This window comes from Quercus robur, chromosome 8 (genome assembly GCF_932294415.1).
Source record: "Quercus robur chromosome 8, dhQueRobu3.1, whole genome shotgun sequence".
NCBI lineage: Eukaryota > Viridiplantae > Streptophyta > Magnoliopsida > Fagales > Fagaceae > Quercus > Quercus robur.
The window spans coordinates 37,613,430-37,638,553 of NC_065541.1; the positions used below are offsets into that span (position 1 = coordinate 37,613,430).

Sequence of the window (25,124 nt, forward strand, 5' to 3'; positions counted from 1 at the left end):
GAAACATGAGTAGAAACATGATCAGAAAGACACTTCAAATTATCCATGACAACAGGGGTCAAGGATAAGCTCTTAGATCAAAAGATCTAAAACAAAAGTGCTACCTGCTCTGATACCACTTGTACATTTTTAGACCCTTTAAAACACAACCAGATTAACCTGGTTAATTAGCCAAGTGATTATTTAGTCAAATTAATCAGATCTAAGTTAACACAAATATATCATATCATTATAAAGTGCGGAAAAATAAAGAATACAAAGATATGATAACCCAGGAAAACCAAACCGGTAAAAAACCTGGGGATGATTAAACCTAGCTATCCTCAAGGTAAACAGAATTCACTATAAAAGAATTGAAGTTTACACAATAGCGACTTAGACCATTAACATCCTATTGCTACCTTGAGTAGGAAACTTACTACCACGATCACGTGACAGCTCCGAGTCCACGACTACTTCTTTCTTGAATTCACAGCAAGTACAAGCACCCCCGCTTGTGTATTAAGCTCTTATTGCAGCAACTGAATCAATCACTAAGTTCTTGACATAATCTTGAATCTTAGAAACCCAAAGTATGTATGAAAGCAAATACCTCTTGATCTTACAAAAGATTTACACACATAGCATAAGGAGCAATAAAAAACGTGGCTAGGGTTTTCCCTTTTACACTTAAGACAAAACATAAAACCCTATACATCAAACGGGCTTGGGCTGAGTTGGAAAATTCTGCAGAAAAACAATCTGCATGAGCTTTGATTGATCAAGTCTAATTCTCGATTGATCGAGCCAGGCAGATTTACATAATAAATCCTTCAACTACTCAATTCCAACTTTACATATAACCATATACTTTGAGCAAGTCTAAACAAGACTAAAACGTTTTGATCATGATTTGCCAACATTACAAATTGAAGTTCTAATACATTTAAACCTAAAGTATTAGAACCCAACATGACTCATAGTATAGAAATCGATTATTTGTGCAAGAGAAACTTTACAGGGGGATTAAAGGACACACCATCAAAATTAGCATCATTCATTGTTGTGCTTCTTCTAAACTAGAAGTTAGTTCTGTATACGTTTCCGGTCTACTAGAAGAAGAAGTTGTGCTAGATTGGCCTCTCCTTGGAACAAAAGCTGGTTGTTTAGGAGTTGGAACTGTTGCAGTTTCACTGTCAAGCATTGTAACAACATTTGACAAGGTGGGATGATCATCAGGGAGTTCTTGTACACATAAGAGTCCAACATTTACGCACTTCACAAACTGGTCTACATTGCAAGTTTCATGTAGCGTCTGATCGATTAAATCCAAAACCATGTTTTCTGTCCACAATTTCCAAACCTGAGACAATATAAAAATCAAATTGGTATGTAAGAGAAAATGACTAAATGAACCCCCCCCCCCTCCCCCCCTTCCTTCTACAAAAAAGAAAAAAAATCAATGGTTATAAAAATTCAGCACACTTACATAACCTATAAGGCTCAAGGCTTGTTCTGATTGATAAAATCCTGTGTTCTTTTTGCCACTAATAATCTCAAGTAAGACTACACCAAAACTGAAAACATCGGATTTGATTGAGAAAATTCCATCTAATATGTACTCCGGAGACATATAGCCATTGCATTAGAGGGATTGTTATAATATCAACAAATATGGTAGGAATTTGTATACCTTTAGCTAAACAAAGTTGGGGGAGTGAAAATTTTTCTACATTATATAAGAATCAACTTCCATAATTTTATTGTCAACTAGAAACTTACTAAGTTCCAACTACTTTGGTAGTGTTTGCCCCAGTTTCTTTGCCTCCAACCATCTTTGCCAACCCAAAGTCAGATATTTTGGGGTTCATCTCATGATCTAGAAGAATGTTGCCAGTTTTTAGATCTCTATGGATGATCCTTAATCTGGAGTCTTGGTGGAGATAAAGAAGCCCTCGAGCTATTCCCATAATTATGTTGAAGCGCATCTCCCAATCCAAAAGCATGCTTAGTTTTTGATCTTGCCAAGTTTCCCATTTCCCATTAAAAAAAAACAATATTGGCAACAATTTGAAGTTAGGTTTTACTCAAACAAGATGTAGTTTATCAATAACTAGTGTAAATTAGGAATTTGGTTTGTGAAACCAACCAAATATAAATGAGTCTAAGCTTTTATTAGGCAGGTACTCGTATAGTAAAATTTTTTCATCCCCTTTTATGCAATACCCTCGAAGTCTAACGAGATTTCTATGTTGAAGTTTTGCAATCAACACCACTTCATTTTTAAATTCTTGTAAGCCTTGTCTTGAAACACTGGAAAGCCTCTTTACTGCAATTTCTTGACCTCCTGGAAATGTACCCTATGAACAAATTCACCAAAACCCACAATCTTAGTACTAACTATTAACTTGTTCATTTGAACATTGTTAGAATATTTTAGGACATTATATATCAGGATATGATCATAAATATTATAGACCATGGTTTTATAAGAAAACGTGGGCTCAATATAGTTTGTGACCCAGGTGATAATTGTAAATTTGCATGTGAGACTTCTTTATATTTATATATCAATTATATAATATTGATTTGAATTACTTTATTATAAATTTTAAATTATTAAAAAATATATTCTTCTTACTTTTCGAGATGCAAAATTATTAATTATAATTATGTATTTAGGTTTCACTAAAATCTCATTTTCATATGATAATATGATTAGTCCATTTAATCTTCTTGTGACCTAGTTGATCTTAAGTAGGATTTTATCAACTTTAATTTTGAAACTTCTTTTTACAATAATGAACAAATAAGGGAAGTAAAATTCTTTAACTAATACATGAATTTATAACAGAAACTAGTCTTTTATATAATAAAAAAATATTGTATTACATATTTGAACATCATTATCATTATTTTAGTGTTATCTTTTTGTTCTAATAAATATCTTCTAATTCTGTTGATGAATTTATTGTTCAGTTGTTAGATTTTCTTCTAAAATTTTCGTTATATTTTTATATTAATAGTAACGAATTTATCAAGAGATGCTATTTTGATGCAAGTGCGGAAGTGACAAGAAACAAAACATATTTGTTTGAAACCACAAGCATTTTCTAAATCGATAAGGAGAGATATATAGTTTGGAATCCATAAGAAAATATAGCGAAAAGTGCTTTAGACTTTTATTAAATTAAATTTGAATTTAATCAAAACATTTACAAACTTGGAGGCATATTTAAAGGTTTCGTAAAACTTGATAGACAAAAAATATGTGTGTGTGTGTATATATATATATATATATATATATTAAAATAAATCCCAATTAATGCCTAATCATAATAGAAGCTTAATTTGACCTAAAAAAAATTAAAAGAACTTAAAAACAAGAAAATATTACCTGAACCTAACATTCTGAAAACTACGCAAAAATACTAAAATTAATAATTAAAAAAAATAGTTTTGTATATTCTGTCCTACATCATTTTGAAATTCAATTCATTATTCTATTCTTCTCCTTTTTTAATAAATTTTTTAATATCTAGATTAATATTTTTCTAGCAGACATTAATAATTAAATTTTTTTTTTAAAAGAAATACCAAAACTATCATCTGATTAGAATAAAATAAATTTTTTATACATAGAACAATAGAATCAAATCTATAAAGGCACCCTTGTACAACACTTAATTGAATCACCCAACAATTTTAATTGACCTAAATAAATATAGATTCGACACATAATTCAATGAATTAATATTAAATGTATAAATTTAGTTATTATTTTTAAAATAGTGTTTTAATTACTTTGCATAAGAGAGAGAGAGAGATTGTTTAGTCTATGTGGCCATGTTAGAGATTTTGTGGCTAATACTAACAGTTAATCATCATATGAGAGATTGGCTTATTGAATGTTCAAGCCTTTATTGAAATCATTGCTAGTGCTATCTCTCCCTCGTAGGAGCTATCTTTCTCGGCGCACGATAGGAGTTCCTGGCTATTGTACGCCCGAGCCATGTTTGTTGCGTTTGTGAGCTGTGCTCCAAAGCGTAGCCTTTATCTACCTCTTTGGTTGGCTGGACTACCCATCTAAGTGGGTCACACGCCGCCTGTGTGCTCCGGCTTGGAGTGGGTCTCCCGACGCCATAGTGGGTCTGCTCTGCCCTGTTTGTGGGCTGTGTTCGTGTGGCTGGCGTTGGTCATTTTTCTACCCCCAAGTGGGGCTAATAAGCTGCTGTGTTTGGTTCTTCAGTCCGACGGCTATTGATACATGCAAGGTAAATCGCTACTCCTTTGGCCCCAAGCTTTGTTGTTGTGGGTTTGGATTTTTTTAAGCTATTTGGTTGTGTATTGGGTTTCTATAATAGAAGGGTTAGGCTACTTATTGACTGTGTATTGGCTGTGTATTGGTTGTGTATTGGCTGTGTTTTGGGTGTATTGGTTGGGAATTGGGTTTCTATAATGAGAGCTTTAGGATGGAATTGTAGAGGCATTTGCAATGCCTCAACCGTGAGAGCCCTCAGAGCTCAAAATAGAAGTCATAAGCCAGATATAATTTTTTTATGTGAAACAAAAGCAAAGGAAGAATGTATGGAATATGTAAAGAGAAGGGCGGGTTTTAATGAAAAGGTGGTTATAGAGGCGAAGGGTAGAGTAGGGGGATTATGTTTAATGTGGAAAAACAATGTGCAAATTGAAGTGGTGGAGTTTAATAAGTATTTGATTGGGGTTAAGATTTTGGACCCTGGTGGAGACTGGTATTTGGTTGGATTTTATGGTCCCCCTTATGCAGCCAAGAAGAGAAAGGCTTGGGAGAACCTTTGTGCTTTGTTGGAAACATTTCCAGAGCCTTGGATTTGCTTCGGGGACTTCAACATTGTTATGGATAGTGAAGAAAAGGATGGGGGAAAAGCTGAGTGTTCCATGTCCCCTAATTTTTTGAAGGACATTCTGTTTGAATTGGGAGCAATTGATTTGGGGTTCTCTGGAAGTAGGTTCACCTGGAGGAAAAAGAGATGGGGAAAAAATGTATTAAGGGAGAGGCTGGACAGGGGTATCTCTAGCATGTCCTGGAGAGTAGCTTTTCCAAAGGCAACCATTCAACATTTGGGTGCCATAAATTCTAGTCACTGCCCTCTCCTTTTGGACACTCAGCCAGCTGATCATTACCTTCCTAGGCCATTCAGATTTGAGGTTGCTTGGACGAGGGATACAAAGTGCTTCGGAATTATTGATGAAGCTTGGAAAGAAGAGGTGGAGGGCTCAGATTTGTTAAAATTATGCACGAAACAACTAAACACTCAAATGGCGTTAAAGAAGTGGAACAAAGAAGTGTTTGGTCATTGCCAAAGGAGAATAGACGTGCTACTAACCAAAATCCAAGAGGTACAAAAGGAGGACTGCACGGAAGAGAATTGTAGAAAGGAAGCAAATCTCCAAGTTGAATTGAATGAGTGGCTCCTAAGAAATGAAATTCTCTGGAAACAAAAATCCAAAGAAGTTTGGCTCAAGGAGGGGGACAAGAACTCAAAATTTTTCCATTTATCTACCATCATAAGGAGATTCAATAGATGCAATAAAGAATGATTCTGGGGAATGGATCACAGATAAAAGGGAGATTCAGAAGCACTTTATGGAAAAATTCAAGACCTTATTTAATGAAGAGGAAGTGGACTTTCCAGAAAATCTAGATAATCTAATCACCCCATGCATCACTGAAGAAGAAAATATGGAGTTATGCAGAATTCCAACTCAGTCTGAGATCAAGAAGGAGCTATTCCAGGTGCAATCTCTAAAAGCCCCAGGACCCGATGGCTTTCCTGCTTTATTCTACAAAAAATATTAGGCAATTGTGGGGGAGTCCGTTACAAGAGCTGTCACATCTTTCTTTTAAGCGGGGAGAATGCCAGATGAGGTAAATAACTCTTTTATTGTTCTTATTCCTAAATCACAAAGCCCTACGTCATTTAATCACTATAGACCTATTAGTTTATGTAATGTCGTGTATAAAATCATTACTAAACTGCTAGTGTCTAGATTGAGGAATATTTTGCATAAGCTTATCTCCCTCACACAAGCAGCATTTATTCCAGGAAGATGGATTGCCAAAAACCAGGTTATTGTCCATGAAATGCTACATAGTTTTAAGACAAGGAAAGTAAAATATGGGTTAATGGCTATCAAAATTGACCTTCAAAAGGCTTATGACAGAGTGAATTGGAACTTCCTCCAAGTAGTACTCAAGAACTTCGGGTTTGATGGAAAATTTGTGAGTTGGATACTTGAATGTGTATCAACAGTGTCCTTTGAGTTACCAATAAATGGGGGAAAGACAGGGCAATTTAGACCTAAAAGAGGGTTAAGGCAAGGGGACCCTTTATCCCCTTACCTTTTCATATTATGCCAAGAAGTCCTTTCAAGAATTTTGGAGAAAGATTTTATGGAGAAGAATATTAGTGGGGTAAAGGCTAGTATTGGCAGCACTCCCATCACACATGTAATGTACGCGGATGATATTGTTTTATTCTCAAAAGCATGCAGAAGGGAAGCTAATGCCATTAATGAATGCTTGGAAAAATATTGTAGGTGGTCTAGACAAATGCTTAATAGAGCAAAATCATGGATTATTTTCTCCAAGCTCACCCACCAGCAGACTCGCAGGGGCATAAAGCATATTCTACAGATGAAAAGTCTTAAAACAGACTATGTTTACTCGGGGGCTCCTTTATTCCTTACTAAGGCTCCAGCAAAGGACTTTAAGTTCTTACAAGAGAGATTGGAAACCAAACTGAATGGGTGGAGAAGTAAGACTTTATCATGGGTGGGAAGATCCACCCTAATTAAAACGGTGGCCCAAGCGTTACCTACATACACAATGTCTACCTTTGACATCCCCACTAAGGTGTGTGACAAGTTAGATGCTTTGACTAGGAAATTTTGGTGGAATCCAAAAAACCCAAATGGAAGGTATTTGGCTTGGGTGGCTTAGGAAAAACTTTGTCTACCTAAAGGAAGTGGAGGGATGGGATTCAGAAAGAGCAGGGATTTTAATAAAGCTCTTTTGGCTAAGCTTGCTTGGATGATTGCTTCAAATAGGGATAGTTTGTGTATGAACCTTCTGAGAAGCAAATACAAGATAAGGAAGAATTGGATCCAAAGTGAACCTTCTAAAAATGCTTCCCCAACTTGGAAAACTATTGAGAAAACCAAACCCCTTATTGCTAAGGGTGCTTGTTACCTTGTTGGAAATGGTACTTCAAATAGTATATGGGAGGACCCATGGATTCCATGGCTAGATGGGTTTAAACCAGCTCCAAAGGATGACTCAATTCTACGAAACCCGTTGATGGTATCAAACTTGATATCTACTGAGGACCATTGCTGGAATCTACCTCTGCTTAATGAGCTGTTTAATTCTGAGTCAGTTGAAGCCATCAAAAAAACTCATATTCCTTTGAGGAGCAGAGTTGATAAACTTATCTGGGTCCCGGACAGCAAAAGGGCATTTTCTGTGAAATCTGTTTATAAGGCCAACCAAGACCCTCCTTGTGGAAGCTCCACAGTTTAGTGGCAAAAGATATGGAAGATCAAAGCTTATGACAAAATCAAAATGCTTCTATGGAGAATTGGGTCCAATGTTCTACCAACCAAAAACAACCTGGCATTAAGAATAGGGACATCTGATCCAAATTGTGTGCTTTGTGGCAGTGAACCTGAAACAACAACTCATTTATTCTTTCATTGCCAAGTAGCTAGGGCCATATGGTTTGGATGTAGTTGGGGCATAAGAACTGACAAAATGAGTATTGCATCAAATGAGGACATCCTCAAAATAGTCTTGAATTTGGATGAGCTGAGTACTCTTCAAATGGCAGTCACCTTGGAGGCTATCTGGCACCTCAGGAATCAGGTTCGGCATAATGGCAGTGAGGTGAACATTATCTCTACCATATGCAATGCAGAAAACAGAGTAAAGGAATATCTTATAGCTTTGGACCATGAGCATGACAAAGACAGAAGTGAGGAATTAACTTCGTGGATGCCCCCTCCAAGAAACTATATAAAATTAAATGTGGATGCTGCTATCTCACAGACTTTCACCTCCTTAGCTATGGTAGCAAGAAATGAGTCTGGCGAGGTGTTAAAAGTATGGACTAAAATTCATGATTTATGCTCTCCTACTCAAGCTGAAGCAGTTGCAATACAGTGGGCTCTAAATTTGGCTATCGATGAAAACTAGAGCAACATCGTTGTGGAGGGAGACTCAAAAATATGTTTAGATGCCCTATCCAAAGCTGAAGAACCATCTGATTGGTCCATTTCCTCCATCACTTGGGATACTGCTGTTTTGAGTGTATTTTTTGATAATTGTAAGTTTTGCTGGATTAAGAGATCTTTGAACTCAACAGCTCACTCAGCTGCTAAATATATTGTTACTCTTAAGGCAGGCTTCTTGTGTAATAACTATGATTTGCCTCCCCCTATCTTGAAAGCTTGTAGGCAAGATTGGGGTTCCTTTTGTATTTCTTCTTAGTTTAATGAATTGGCTGGTTAAAAAAAAAAAAAAAAGACTTTATTGAAAGCAGATTATCAATTCTCTTGACCCACAAATTTGCACTCGTACAGTCGTACTTATACCCAAAAGGACAACTAAGATTGTAATTATAACTCATCGTAATCACTTACAAATACAAAATCTAACTATTAAATATCCAATGTAAGACTTAGTATACATCCGCACAATACACACTCAAACAATTCAATCTAATAAAGTTCACATAGTTTAGGATATTACACCAGATCCCTCAAATTTGCATTTGAGTCGTTATGGAATTGCTCTCTACCTGTCTCATATGTTCAAAGAGCCCTCACTTAAAGTTTTAACAAGACTGCACGCCTAACCTACTATCTAACTTCCATAGGTCCTTCCTCTACATAGTACACATGTTAGATATGTGCCTACCTGCGCTTTCAAGCGAAACCACTTTTTATTGTTGTTTCGAGTCTTTGTATTCAAGGGTCTTCTTGGAGTTCTTATTTACCCAACTAACTCATCAAACCCTTTTTGAGTATGTTCTTGCGCGTTAATTCTCTTGATTTTGCATTTTTCTCACTAAATTTTTTTAGGCTATCTTCTATTTTAACAGACATGAAATACCAGTTAATGGTGCTGAAGTTAGTTAAATTAGTAAATTCCCTTGTAAACAGGCCCAAAGCCACCTTGTCCGAGCTTGTTCGCATCTGAGAAGTTATGTGTAGCTTCAAGTATGATTTCCAAATCAAAAAAGGGCAGATCAATGTCTGTCGTCTCACCTTCTTCTCTAAACTCACCCGAATCTATCAAGTCTTTGACATGTCGTTCGGTGTCCAATGTGCGAAGTGCTCTTTTTCTTTTATCCATGCTTTGGAGTTCTAAGTTAGAAGAAAAATATGTTAATTACTTGACAACTACATGAAAGAACTAATAAGTGGTTTTATTATGATTCAAATGGACAAAACTATAGATTGTGAAGAAGCTAGGTGCATTATGTAAAGCAGTTACCTTGCCTCTTGGCCATCTTTCTTCTCCAAATATATGCACAAATAATGGTGCATGACGGAGCAACCACACTTATAAGAGATACCAGAACAATCAAAGCCAACGACATCTTTCCTGTTGAATTCTCTTTGGATGACCCTGCAGGATTAGAGCTCAAGTATAGGAGAAGATGTTTCTATTCCAACGGTAAGGATAACGGTGTCTTGAAGAGTTTTACTAAACAAAGGTTAAAACGCTACCCGTTGTATAAAATCTATAGATTCATTAAATAAAAGAGAAACGCTGCCGTTTTGATCTTTCCACTAAACACGAGTTGAGTTTTGTAAATCCCGAATTATAACAAACTAATGTTTTCCCTCTCTTATATCTTTCTCTTTTATTATGATATATATATATATATATATTTATATCATAGAGAGCAATTGTAAAGATCAGATTTTCCATTACAGAAATATGGAAACAGAACTAGTCTTACTTTAATAGGTAGAATATGAAAACGAGACTCCATCACAACGTTTGTGACGTGACAGTAAACAAACTCCAATGGTAAAATCAAAATGATAACAATCAAATTCAACAGATATAATGTTTATATTGCTTGTTACAATTATAATGACGTATAGATAATCTATGAGATTGCAAAAGAGGATCTTAAAAATTCAAGAAAACATCCTCCCAATTTCTAGCTGAGTCAAAAGTAGAAGTTATTAAAAAGGAAAATAAGAAGTTTTGGAAAGCAGATACATCCTCAGTTGCTAGTGGGATAGAAACAACTAAAATCCTTTGTTCCACTCATAGTGTTTCATTTTATCCTCCTACAATTGCAGCTCACATGTCGGTTGTTGTTGTTTTATATTTTTATTTTATTTTATAAAGTACTAACAAAAATTCAAAAAAAGAAAAAAAAAATTAGACACAACATACTGCATTTGGTAGAACAGAAAGTGGCCGGAACTTTAATTTTTATTAGATAGAAGCCTTCTTAGCAATACCATCACAGTAGTCTAATTCTTTCGTCACTAACCTGTAGTACAAGTCAAATTTGAGGCATCCCAACGGAAGTTTGCGGTGCAAAGGCACCTCATCTTTCCATCTGTTGCTGCATTGCAAGTTGAATGTGGCCAATCCTTGCAGTCTGCAGGGGAATCACACGTTGGCTCCAGTGGTGGCTCCCAACTAATCTCTACACCTGTAACTTCAGAGCTAACGTTGCCCGAACCATCATGGAACGAGGTGTTCACTCTAAATGGCAAGGAATGATCGAGCCACTGATCTCCAAAATTTCTAGCATGACTATTTTCTGTAAAATTGACTTGGATGACAAATTTCTGTTCACTTGGAAAACATCCACTCGATAGGTGTGAGTGAGTGCCTTGAAGCTAAGCTGGCCTGTGGAATAGTTGCAGTAAAAGCTGAAGTACATGGGGTCACCACAATTTGGTCTTGTGCTCAGAGGATAGGGGATCACGTTTGTGCCACAAGGCTCACAATTCCTTAAAGATGATCCTGCAGAGGTATAAATTCTGGAATAGTAATTAAACATAGTAGCTTGCCCAAGTTAAAGCTTTTAGTAATTTATCCAACATATCAGCGGTGACATTATCACCTGTTTCCAACTATTTTTCTCTTATTTTTTATTCTTTTACTTTTTATTAATTTTGTACCCTACTTTTACACTTCCTCTACGCTTTATCCCTACCTTTTCTTTTTATTCTGGCTCTTATTATCCTCATCCTACTACTGTAAATTTGTTATTATCTTTCTCATTCTATACATATTTTTCCACAGAAAAAGGTTATTACTCTCTCTCTCTCTCTCTCATGTTTACTTTAGGTTGATGAATTTGCGTTCTTTAGAACTTTATTTTGGGTTGAAGCAATTTGGTTTTGTGTTTTTAAGTTATTATCTTTTTTATTTTCTTTCATTGTTAAATGATATCCTCTTGCCTATAAAGATAGTGTATAAGAATATAATATTATTGAAAGTTCAAAAACGTGTACAAAACACCTTTGAACGTTTAGACCCCCAAAAACAACTTAACCAACTCAAGCAATATGTCAAACAACTAGTGTGCGGAAACTTAACACATGCTATAATATGAAATTGGTTAAACAACTATCTAAGCCATAACAAAATAAAACCACAGCAGATAAAATAAAGGCAAAGATAGAGAGGAAGGAAGATGTAAACACAAAGACAACACGCGATGTGTTATCGAAGAGGAAACCGAAGTCCTCGGCGAAAAACCTCTCCGCCGCCCTCCAAGCGGTAATCAATCCACTAGAAAATACAGTTGGGATACAAGGACAACAATAGACCCTTCAAGCCTAATCTACCCAGTGCACCTAAGCCCTCCAAGCTTCTTGCTCCAACGAGGTTGCGCCGAACCTTTTTCTTTTCTAGCTTCCCGGATTCCGCTACTAGACCGTAGCATCAACCAATGAAGATTGGCTCCTTCCTAATTGCTTCCCAGAACTCCAAACAACTGTCTCACAGAGATGATAATGGTGAGAACCAGGTTTGGTATAATGCCTCTCAAGGATTTGACAATGAAGAGGAAGAGAGTAAGGGAATTTGAAGAGACTCTAAGGTATAGATTGTGGATGAAGCAATCTGGTTTTTCTTTAGGGTTTCTCTCTCAAAATTCTCTCTGGAAGCTCTCTTTCAATTGTGGGTTAAAGGGGTATTTATACTGGAGTGGGAGAGGAATGTGAAACGTCAGGTTTTGGCAAAACAGGGATGGCTCGCGGCTTGACCTCGCGGCTTGACCAAGTCGCGAGATCCAGTCGCGAGTTAACCGTATGGCCAGTTGTCCTGTTTTGTCTTGTAGTGCTCCAGCTAGTATGACTGTTCATCTTCCAGCATGCTTGGCACGTGTGCAGCTTCTGGCGGCTTGCAGCCGCGAGTCCACCCGCGAGTCCCAGCCGCGAGTCTCTGTTTTCTTGCACACTCTTGAGCAAACTTCACTCTAACTCACTCACTACCCTTACAACAAACCCACCTAAATACAGGGTTACTAAATGCTGAATTACAAGCAAATTTGGCACGGAATAAAGCCAATTAGATGGTTGAATAAATTCAACCTTACAATCTCCCCCTTTGGCTATTCCGTGACAAAACCCTAAAACAGACTCTAGACTTAACATGTGAGTTAGGAACAGTTGAACAAAACTCACTCACACCTAACTCTAGAAGCTGTGAAGCACTTGAATCATATGAACATAATACTCCTGAAACACAACAATACACCATGATCATTGTAAGCAGAAAATTATAAATGCATATGAAACAAGCAATATGTGATCAAGCAAAGATGGAGTTAATAAACAAACCATGGCTTGATCAACCAAGTGAACACCACAAGGTAGTGATCACAGTGCTCATTCACACTTGGAATGAACACAAGGACATACAAGTTAACAAGCACAAGGCAAGACACTTGTATGCTCAACACTCAACCAATGCATAACACACAGGGCATATGCATCTAGGAACAATCCTACAAGGGCACAAGAGTGACAGTACATAAACCACAATGCAGAACATTTAGATTAAAGTACTGATTTTAACATAGCATAAAGGCTGCACTAAGCAAGGTACATACCATAAAGCCTACAAACCTATGCATAAACCATTAACCCTAAAAGCTTACAAAAGCATATGGGTACAAACCAATAACTTCCTGAATAACATCATCAAAATATATTAAAGTTTAAACCAAGAGTATATGAAATGAGTTAGAAACAGCTATACACCAAAACACAGTGTATCAAAACCATAAAAACACTAAAAATACCCAACAAACATAAAACCTAAAACCATAAGTTTAGAAGATAAGACTAAAACCAAAAGTATGACAAACGTATGTGTGTACTCCCCCTATCACTATGCACACTTCCCTTTGAACTTTTCTCCCCCTTACTGAATGCTCTCCCTCTTTTTGTCACGAATAGCTAAAGACTCTCGTCCAACTTCCGTTGAATCTCATCTAGCTGATTCAACGTGAGCACATATTTATAGTAGTAGATGTGAGCACATATATCAATGGGGGCTCCTGTAATGAGGTCACACAGAAATAGAGCTCTCCTCAGATTTATGAATGTAGTGTTGGACAGTGGGTAGAGATTGGTGAACATGATCAACTTCAGTGTGGTCAGCTCAGGTGCAAACTTTGCGGTGCTGATGGATGTTCCTGCACTGGATACTTCATGATCGTGTCCTAGGATTTGTAAAATTTCTCCAACCTCTGGATTTCGTTCATCATAAGGAGTTAAATTCACATTCTGAGGTCTGGTGATGCTGAGAAGATCTGCGATGGAGTCTGGGGTAACACTAAACTCTGTTCCTTTGACCCAGAAAATGAGTTGAGGTCCAAGATCAGTTGCATTGGAGAAGCATTCTTTGACCAGCTCATCCATTGGATCATCAAAGTTCCCGAACAAGTTTGCCCAATCTCGATTTTCAAAGATTCAAGGGATGAAAGTGGACCCTAAAGTGTTAAACTCTACCACTCGTTCCACTATAGTGGTTGACTTGTCAAACACATTTGAGTAGGCGTGTGAGTTAAGCGGAAGTCTGAACCTATCCTCATTTGGATCTTGAGATGCCTGAGATGATAGACGAGTCCTTTTAGCAACTGGTGTTGCTGGTTCGTCAGCAACAATGTCTTTACCCCTGGAAGATCGACGAGACATCTGCAAGAGAACAGGCCAACAGAAAAGAACCAAACAACAATACCCCACAAGTTGATTGTCAACAAGATTCAGTGTAAACAATATTTCAATATATAAACACAAACTGAAGATAGTGCAGACCCAACCAAAACTTCCATCAATACACAGAAGCACAAACTAATACGTGCATCAAAATTGGTGATAGTGCACCAAGACATAGATAGACAGCACAACTGACAAAACTGTCATTGAGATAGGTTAACATGACCATGATATGCAATTAGATACAGCATTTGAGCATTTAGAGCAGATAACATAATTCACTCCATCAGAGACATGAACAAGGGGAAAATATTTCAACATGAAGAAACCAAACATCCACACTGGAGCACGTGGTTGAGAGACATACATTATGTAATCATAACAACTCAGTGACCAAAACCAAACACCAACAACAATACTCAAGCAAGTGTAATGAGTAAGTCAAATAGACACCAAACCCATTTCAGAAAAGATTCTCAGATTCAATAATAGGCAAAAATCAGAACAATGAAAAACACATTGTGACTGCTCATCATGAAAACAGGTGAGAACAACATCAAACACGACACTCCATACCCATTACACAAAGAGATAAGTATAACAAATACAATACCATTCCAAACAGTAACAGAAATATGCAGGAAAAAGAAAATGAGATTGAGAAAGCAAAACCCATACCTTTTCTTAATGATTTGGATAAGAAATGAAGCACCAATGAAGTTAAAAAAAAATGGATTCACGAAGTGTTTGGAAGGAAAAACAGTTTAAAGAGAAGATGAACAGTTACAAAAGTTCGAGGGAAAACTGAAAGAGGTTTAAAAACTGCTCCTGTTTCTGCAAAACACGCGATTTTCGCGACTTGATTAAGTCGCCACACAGTCGCCAGCTCAAGCCGCCAAAGCACTCAAGAACAAAATTTTGAAAAAATTTTCTAAGTGTTTTTCGCGACTGGAAGGTCTACCCGCGAGTGAGTCGCGAGCTGAGCCGCGAAAATCTCTGAGTGAACCTCGCGACTGGACCTTCCACTCGAGAACAAGTCGCCAAAAATGACCAGCGAAGATGCGACTGAGGCTCGCGATTTGACATACCCGCGACTGAGCCGCCAAAACAGGGCAAAACAGTATTTTTGAAATTTTCAGATTTTTCAAACAAAATACTTTCCAAAAACACCTAAAACACTCAAAAATCTTTTTGTGCTTGAATTAACAAAGATTGAGCATGTGAAAACACATTTTATCAAGTACAATCACACAAATGAATATGGCATTTATTGAACATAAACTTGTGTGTTGTGTGTGGATATCAACAATGAGATAGTCCTTTGTCTAATGTGAAGCTTCAATGATCAATTCAACCAAGGCATACACAATTAGCACTAGATCATGTGACCCATCTCAATTATAGAAATATGTATATATGACCTCCCACACAATTTGATAATCATAACTTGGAGCTTTTCATTTGACTCCACTTTCAATCATAACATTTGATCTTTTTGATCTTTTGAGGCAATCATCTCTCATTGTGAGAGGGATATACAACATTTCTCTTTGAAGAACAGGCCTTTGGCCTTTTTGAATGAACATTCACTTTTAATATAAGGTCGCTTACCCTTTTTCCTAGTCAAATACTAGAATGTGCGACAGGTTTTTGCAGCTCAATATCTCTTTTCATTTGGAGATTTACATTTGGTGAGCTCTTTTTAGCAAAACAAAAATAAAAAGTGGGAAGATATATAGACACAAGTCTATGCATGTCTCAAGATCAACATAACCATTAACTAATTATTCATGACAAGTTTGAAGATCTATTTACAACAATCACATAGATTTCAAGATTTTTCCCACAGTGATATGAGTGCATGAAAACAAGCAATGCTCGAAAATGCACAAAGCCATTAGCACAAAGGTACAAGGCAAAACAAGTTTTGAGACAAAACTCAACAAAGTCAATCAAGCTTTTTGATTTTCTAATTTTTATGTGATTTTTGGATTTTTGACACAAGAAACAAAAAGATTGATGAAACAAAATTAAGAAATATTCACAAGAAGACAAGCAAACAACCAACATCAAAAACAGCAAAACAAATCAAACAAGCATTGTCGTAAAGCATAGGAAGTATTAATGCATGGACATGTTGTAATGCTTATGCATGAGTACCCTTATTCACCCGCACGTCACTTGCGTTTGGGGTGATTTCCTTATAGGATTGGGTACGGGAGTTAGGGCTTTCAAACCTTCGTGAGAAGCTTTCCAAGCAGTTGGTGAATGCACCAATCATCTTCATCACGTTCATCATTCCGGGATCTCCATTTTGACCTCTAGATTGATCACCTGCCCAAATTCTTCTATCATTTCTGGGTCCTCCTGACCTTTGAGGAGTTGCACTGTTCTTTGCTCTCAGTTTTTGGCAATTTGGTCGAGTGTGCCCTTGAAGTCCGCAATAATGGCACACATACGTTCCTCTAGGACCTCTTTGTGGTCGTGGACGTGACTTGGCACGAGATTCAGACCTGCCCACAGACTGATTACGATGATTCAGCATCCGTTGGTCCACCACATTCTTCTTCTCCTCCACCTCGAGCTTCACACCAGTAAGGTCAGCTACAACTGGATCTTTGGCCTTTACAAACTTCACTTCTTTAGTGACATTTCCAGATGAACTACTTCCTCCGGTATATCCCAGTCCGGATTTGTCTGAAAAGCTCTTTTGAGATGATATAACATCATCTAGCTTCTTGGTGGTGACCCTCTCTATTTTAGCATTTGCTTGCACAACCTCATTCTCAAGAAATCTCACTTTAGTGTAAGCTTCGGACAACTCACCATTCAGTGTTTCTATCTCACATTTGGCCTCCCTATATCGAATTAGGAGACTTTTGTAGTCCTCCTCAGCCTTCTTCATTTTTCTCACAACGGCCTTGGCCACCCTTGTGTACTCACCCGACTTCTCCAAGAGTGAGTTATAATTCTCTTGAAGATTTGCTGTGCTTTCTTCTTCTTCAGCTTCTGATTCTTCAACAATTCCTAGTGATTCATCATCACTATGTTCTCCAAGGTCTCGTACAAGCAGATTCAACTCATCCGAAGACTCAACATGAGCAATAGTCATAAAAGCTGAATAGTTCCCCTCTCCATCACAACTCTCTTCAGATTCTGAGTCAGACGAGTCTGAGTCACTCAAGGTCGTGGCATACACTTTGCCTTTCGATTTCAAATAATTCGGACATTCCGTCTTAAAGTGTCCATGCCCGTTACATTCAAAACAAGTGACACCTTGTGTGGGTTGGGATTCTTTTCCATCTTTCTTTTTGAAATCCCTCTTCTCCCTTCCAGAACTTTGGAATTTTCTTTTATCATCAAATTTGCCATTATTTTTGAATTTCAAAAACTTTCTGAAATTTTTAACAAGATAGGCTACATCTTTGTCAACCACATCTTCTCCCGATGAGTCTTGATCTTCCACCTTCTCATTAATGGTCTTTAGAGCAAGGGATTTACTCTTCCGTTGATTGGGTAGCGACATCTCATAAGTCTGCAGAGAACCAACCAGCTCCTGTACTTTGATGTCGTCAAAATCCTTGCTCTCTTCAATGGCTGTCACTTTAGCACGAAAACTTTCCGGCAATGATCGAAGGATCTTCCTTACAATCTTTGAGTCCTCCGTTTTCTCCCCCAAGTTAAACTTACTGACAACCACCTCATTTAGCTTCCCATAGAAAGAGTCAAAAGACTCATCCTCACTCATTTTAAGCTCCTCAAACCGAGTGGTCAGCATTTGTAATTTGGTGTCTTTCACTTTCTTCGTGCCTTCATAAGTGGTTTCCAGAATCTCCCATGCTTCTTTGGCAATGGTAATATGAGAAATCCTGTGAAATTCATCTGGAGACACACCACAGAAAATAGCATTGAGTGCTTTACTGTTAGCATTAGATGCAGCAAGTGCTGCCTTATCCCATGTGGATTTGGCTGCCTCAGGTTTGGTCCAACCAATCTCAACAGCATCCCAAACGGATTCATCAATAGAACACAGAAAAGCTCTCATACGAACCTTCCAAAAAGCATAATTACTACCATCAAAATATGGAGGTGCATTTAGGGATTGAGACCTATCCATCTCAAAAGGGAGTCAAGGATCACACAATGGTAATGAAACCAACAGCAGTGTACCCGCTCTGATACCAATTGAAAGTTCAAAAACGTGTACAAAACACCTTTGAACATTTAGACCCCCAAAAACAACTTAACCAACTCAAGCAATATGTCAAACAACTAGTGTGCGGAAACTTAACACATGCTATAATATGAAATTGGTTAAACAACTATCTAAGCCATAACAAAATAAAACCACAGCAGATAAAATAAAGGCAAAGATAGAGAGGAAGGAAGATGCAAACACAAAGACAACACGCGATATGTTATCGAAGAGGAAACCGAAGTCTTCGGCGAAAAACCTCTCCGCCGCCCTCCAAGCGGTAATCAATCCACTAGAAAATACAGTTGGGATACAAGGACAGCAATAGACCCTCCAAGCCTAATCTACCCAGTGCACCTAAGCCCTCCAAGCTTCTTGCTCCAACGAGGTTGCGCCGAACCTTTTTCTTTTCTAGCTTCCCGGATTCCGCTACTAGACCGTAGCATCAACCAATGAAGATTGGCTCCTTCCTAACTGCTTCCCAGAACTCCAAACAACTGTCTCACAGAGATGATAATGGTGAGAACCAGGTTTGGTATAATACCTCTCAAGGATTTGACAATGGAGAGGAAGAGAGTAAGGGAATTTGAAGAGACTCTAAGGTATAGATTGTGGATGAAGCAATCTGGTTTTTCATTAGGGTTTCTCTCTCAAAATTCTCTCTGGAAGCTCTCTTTCAATCGTGGGTTAAAGGGGTATTTATACTGGAGTGGGAGAGGAATGTGAAACGTCAGGTTTTGGCAAAACAGGGGTGGCTCGCGGCTTGACCTCGCGGCTTGACCAAGTCGCGAGATCCAGTCGCGAGTTAACCGTATGGCCAGTTGTCCTGTTTTGTCCTGTAGTGCTCCAGCTAGCATGACTGTTCATCTTCCAGCATGCTTGGCACGTGTGCAGCTTCTGGCGGCTTGCAGCCGCGAGTCCACCCGCGAGTCCCAGCCGCGAGTCTCTGTTTTCTTGCACACTCTTGAGCAAACTTCACTCTAACTCACTCACTACCCTTACAACAAACCCACCTAAATACAGGGTTACTAAATGCTGAATTACAAGCAAATTTGGCACGGAATAAAGCCAATTAGATGGTTGAATAAATTCAACCTTACAATTATTATATTATATAGCATGACTTGGGTAATAATTTGATGTTTGAGTCATGACTATGACTTTCATTTTGATTATTCTTCTTCTCATCTTATTTCTATTTCTCTCCCGAAAATGGTTATTATTCTCTCTCTCTCTCTCTCTCTCTCATTTATTCTTTCTTGCAACTCTACTTTAGGTTGATGAATCAAAGTAATTTCTTTTTGTAAGACTATTTTGGATTAATGCGATTTAGTGGTATGTTTTTTGAGTTTTGTATCACAAGTCTTCTCTCTCTCTTATATAAATTTTGTTTGATTTTTGTTTGACATAATGCTTAGGTATTTTAGAAGTGGGAATTTGAATCTATATCAAAATAAAATTTTGGTTATATATTTGAATGTGTCTACCAACTATTTGAGTAACATTAAGTATATTCTTGTGATAAATCTTGATTATCATGGTAATCTTTTTCAAGAGAATGAGAAATTTGAATAATATATTTAAAACTTAAACAGTTTAGTTGCACAGAAAAAGAAAATACAACACACCATAAAATTTACAAAAATTTGGACTACCTAAAAAAGTGAATAAAACCAATCAAACAAATCCAAATAATAAAATGATGATATATTTTTTGAGATAGAGAAACAAAAAATAAATTTACAAATTATTTATTTTTTTGGGAAAACAAATTATATATTATTGTTTTCTCAGTAAGTACAGAGATTGTGGCTCTGTATTAACATCTCTGTATCCTCTTAGTGTGAGGTGTTAACTGTTAAGACTGCGCCATGTAATTTAGAGAGGGCTTGATCTTGATCATGACTAGATCAGCTCAGCAGTTTTAGTAGCTGGCAGGACCAAACTACGCTCATGTCCTGTTCTAACTTCACCCTCAATCCCTAGACATGGGAAAATTCTATCTATAGCCCTTAACCCGTCCAAACCCTAAAGAAAAAATGGGCATGTGTATGGGTAGGGATTTTTAGACGAACAGAGTTTGGTTCCAACCATAGATAAGAAGATAACATTTGTTTTTGTCATGTGCATATAATTTACCTAACTCAACTAACCAATTGAGTCATATACATTACACAAAATAAGACATATTTCATCTTCTTATTGGTAGTTGGAGCTCAAGACTCTGAGCATATTTGAAACCAAACAATTTTCTTTTTAGCCGGTGATAATTGGTCAACATAAACTTGACCAGGTAGACCATTTTTTTAAAGGGGAGTTTTTTATTTTATTTTATTTTATTGCATTTCATTTTGGCTTACTAACTTTCAGTAATCAAGTTCTTTCTATTTTCTTTATTTCATTTCTTTTTTAAGTTATCTAATTCTAACATACACTTAACACATTACTTATTTCATAAGTTCCAGACTTGAAGGAATTAGTTTAGTGAACATTATTATGTTCAATTCTTTCTATTTTATTTATTTAAATTTAAAATTTTTATTTTTTATTATTCTCACATGCATTTATAGATTTTTTTTTTTAATGAACCTAATACTATGCAAACTTAAGAATTAATGTATTATTTTAACTTTTATTTTTGAATATTCTTTCTTATTTTTTCGCTTATTTATATTGAAATGAAGCCTATAACAATATTATCAAGTTTATTTTTTATTGGCACGTGAAAAATATATAGGTCAACAGGGATTGACCCAACCCTTAATAGACAGTGTAAGAATCCTAGGTTTAGGGCAGCTGAAAAAAGCATTGTTTTTTGTTTTTATTTTCATTTTTTAGTGGGTCGCTCCACTAAAAAATTAATTTGGTTTTAGCATTTATATTCAGTTTTCATTTCTAGTATCCTAAAATTTGGATTTAAATAGAAAAGATGAATACAACTTTTCAACGTTTTCGTTTTCTATGAATACGAATACAATTACATATTCATAAATATTGAGAAAACACAAAGTTATTTTTTTTTTCTTAGTGATGTGATTTGTGTGAGTGAGAAAAGTTACTTTTTTTTTTTTTTTTTTTTAAATAGAAAACAATGACTAAATCTGAATATGATATATTTTATACCTAAATGATGTATTCAAAATAATTTATCATATACTACTACATACGAAAATAAGAACTTTTTTTTTTTTTTTTTTTATAAATATTGAATAAAGAAAATGAAAAGTACCACACTTTGAAACCAAACAACCCTTGGCATTAGTAGCTTGATTTAGACAACATGATCTTCACGTGAACCTGATCTACCAGGTTTTCAACACATGTGCAAACAAAATATATAATAAATAAATGAAAGGAAAGAGAGTGAATGGTAGGGTATGGAGAAAAGAATCTCTTATACCTATCTATTTTTTCGAGTAAGTTTGGTACTACACATTTTGATATAATAAATGTCACAATTGGTTACATGGCGAGTTGATATTGGAGGGGTGATAATGGGTTCATGTGGGGATAACTCTCTACCAACTAAAATGACGAGTTGTAATATTTGTTGTGTCAAAATGTATAGCACTAGACTTACTCATTTTTCCCGTTGTATGGAGAAGTGCAAGATGCGTCATCACTTACATCATCAGGCACTACTACGAGCAAGATCAGTGCTTTGTTAAAAGAAAGATATCAATGTCCGGAAAGATGGTTTCTCACTTACTTTTCCATCTCAATGACAATAATGCTTTCCTAATTTCCAAAACTACTTTACTACTATACTTTACTTTTCCATCTCAATAATGCTTTGCTAATTTCCAAAACTACTTTACTACGTTAGCCAATTCGGCATCTATATGGGTGCAATCAGTATACGGGGATGGTTGAGAAAAAATAATTGATTTATATAAAAAACGATAAATAGTCACTCATATTGTCTAAGGGTCTGTTTGATAGAAGAATTTGTGTAAGATTATTTGTAATTTTTTGAAATATGTATAGATAAAAAAGTGTGTGAAAATATGTGTCACATTATTTAATACAGATTTTTAACAACTCTACTCAACCGGACCTAAAGTTGTGTCCCAAAAATTATGGTAGTTGAGAATACTAAAAAAAAAAAAATTAATAATATATATATATATATATATATTTAAAAGGTGTAAATAAATACCTATGTCGGATTTTGCAACGCGAATGGAGATGTTTCGATCGCGGATGGAGATGTTTCGATCGATTGTATACTCTTCTTGAATATCACTTAGATCATTATTCCAAATCCAGCACCGGTTAGTGTTAGTACTGGCGTCGACTCTTAGCGTGCTGTTTTCATTTGCCTGGTATGAATAGGCCTGGCACTGGCATTGCGCAACACACTCTTTTCTGCATTCTTCTTCATCTTTTACCAAGAAATCTGTGCTTGGATTACTCACTTTTATGATATTTAAGCTCAAGAATGTCGTCCCACTCTTGTCACAAAATGTCGGATTTCTGGTGCACCCATCAGTAAAATTTCTAGAATACCACCGCTCTGGATAAGTAGGCTTGGACCCCGGCAAACATTTGCACTTCCACCAATTGTTGATATTGCAGCTGCCTAATTTCCCGCAGGCATTGTAAATGCTACATTCGTCTTCAGGCACCTCCCATGCCAAATACCAATTATCCCTCTCTTCATCCCAAGTCAGATACCTTAACCGCCCTCTGTAATCCATCACCAGCCTTGCGTCACCATAATTCTGAGATATTACTGGTTTTGTTTCGTTTTTGAAATACGTATAATTGGCTTTCGTGCTAAAGTTTGATAATAAGTTGGCTATAGGAGAAGGCATTTTGTCTGAGTTCAAGAACTTACCTGGGATCCGATTTTTCCAGTAAACAACCGGTTTTTTTGTGATAGTGTAGATGTCCACTCCTAATTGATCTTGCTTAAACTCGAACTGTCCACTTGTTGGGTCACCAGAGCCTGTCCATGAAACCAATGTAATATTTTCATCCATCTTCATGCCTGGAAGAAATGTATCAGTTGGATATTTGAAGCTCTCCCACAAACTTTTTGACGACTGATCATCATCATCGCTTAAGACCAGGTTGCCAGAATCCATGAGCTTAACAATCTGATTTGTGGACGAGGAATTCTCAAGTTCTGTAGACCAGTATATTTTTCCAGAATTATCCCAAACCTTGAGGTTTCCATCTTCTGCAATTCCGAAAACTCCAAAGGAACCCTCAGGAATTGGGTTGTCTCGGTTTGCAACCCATACAATTGCTTGTTTAGACCTATTGTGATAATGTATCCCTACGAACATTTTGGGGCTAGAGCTTTCCAAAGGGCGGGTGAAGAATCCAAGTTCAAACATTTCTCCAGGAGATACAAGAGTTGATCCTTTGTTAGAGTCGATCCACTCGCCATGCTTCAAAATATCTCTAGCGGAGCAATATACATGAGAGGAACAAAGCAAGAATATATACAAGAAGAAGATGGAGGATAGCAAGAGATTTCTAGACGATCTAGTGATGGATTTTTCTCTTTTGCTTGCCATGAATCATGATTTGTGTGGAAACCAAATGGTTAGCATGTTCTTTTCTTATTTGAAGCAAAATACTATGGCTGCTTATTAACCACAGGTTTTCTTGGTACACAAATGCCCCCGTTTTCTTTCTTTTCAACTAAAATACTTTCTGGTCAACCAATTTTCAAGGTAAATGTTAATAAGATGGGGTTAAACAATTAAATCAACCAAGCCACTTCGTTAATGGCATAGGTCTCAACTGAAAGAAAGCCCCAAAATATAACTAATACGATTACCTTTGCTCATGTAAAGGTCTTAATTAAGCACCAAATATTAATCAATAGAAGAGAACAATTAAAAAAATTATAGAAGTGTGTGTTTTTTGTTTTTAATTATCACTTTTATGGGTTGTGCATTCTCTATTTAACTCCTCAATTTTTTTTAATCTCAATTCTTTTAATAAGAGTTCTATTGTTCTAAATGAGTGTCGAACTTATATAATCTTTCATGCTTTTCAAAACTTCTATCACTCTCACTAACGAGGAGGTATACCCTATTACGGGTATATGAGTCATCTCTCTCACAGTTGAGTGGGACCTACTAGCTATGAGGGAGATGATTCATATACTCGTAACAAGGCTACCTACCAATGCATACAATGTAATTTCAGCATGTGGAACCACATCTTCTTACACATTATCCTGAAGTCCCATCACCACCCCATCATCTTCTAACTCAACTAGCTGCACTCCTAATTTATGCTCAATTTCCACATCCCAACCCTCAAGTAAAAACAACTTTGCTCCCTTACATTTATGTCCCATTTGCCACTTCTTATCATAGTTGTAACATAAACCCAACTTCCTTCTCTCCTCCATTTGAGCACCAGTTAACCTCTGTAATGGCAATCTAACCTTAATATCAGACTTACCCTCCATTTTAAGCAAATTCAATAATGAAGTTTTACCATTATCTATCATATTCCTAAAGGATTTCTTGCTACTTACTAGGTATTCTTCCTAAATTCAACTTATTTTTATTTTTATTCTTTATTTTTTTATTTCTAGGCTTGTGTTCTTGTTGTTCTTGTTCAAGACACACACTTAGATCTCAATTCATATGATTTTTAGTTTTTGATTCTGTTTTTAATTTTTTTTCTTTAGTTAAAATTAATAAATTAATTTTTTAAATTTAAATGCTAA

General features: G+C 36.5%; 1 pseudogene; it reads right to left on the bottom strand.

Annotated features, from left to right (window-relative positions):
• Window positions 1-630: 630 nt before the first annotated feature.
• Window positions 631-24,047, bottom strand: LOC126695417 (G-type lectin S-receptor-like serine/threonine-protein kinase At4g03230; annotated as a pseudogene).
• Window positions 24,048-25,124: the final 1,077 nt, after the last annotated feature.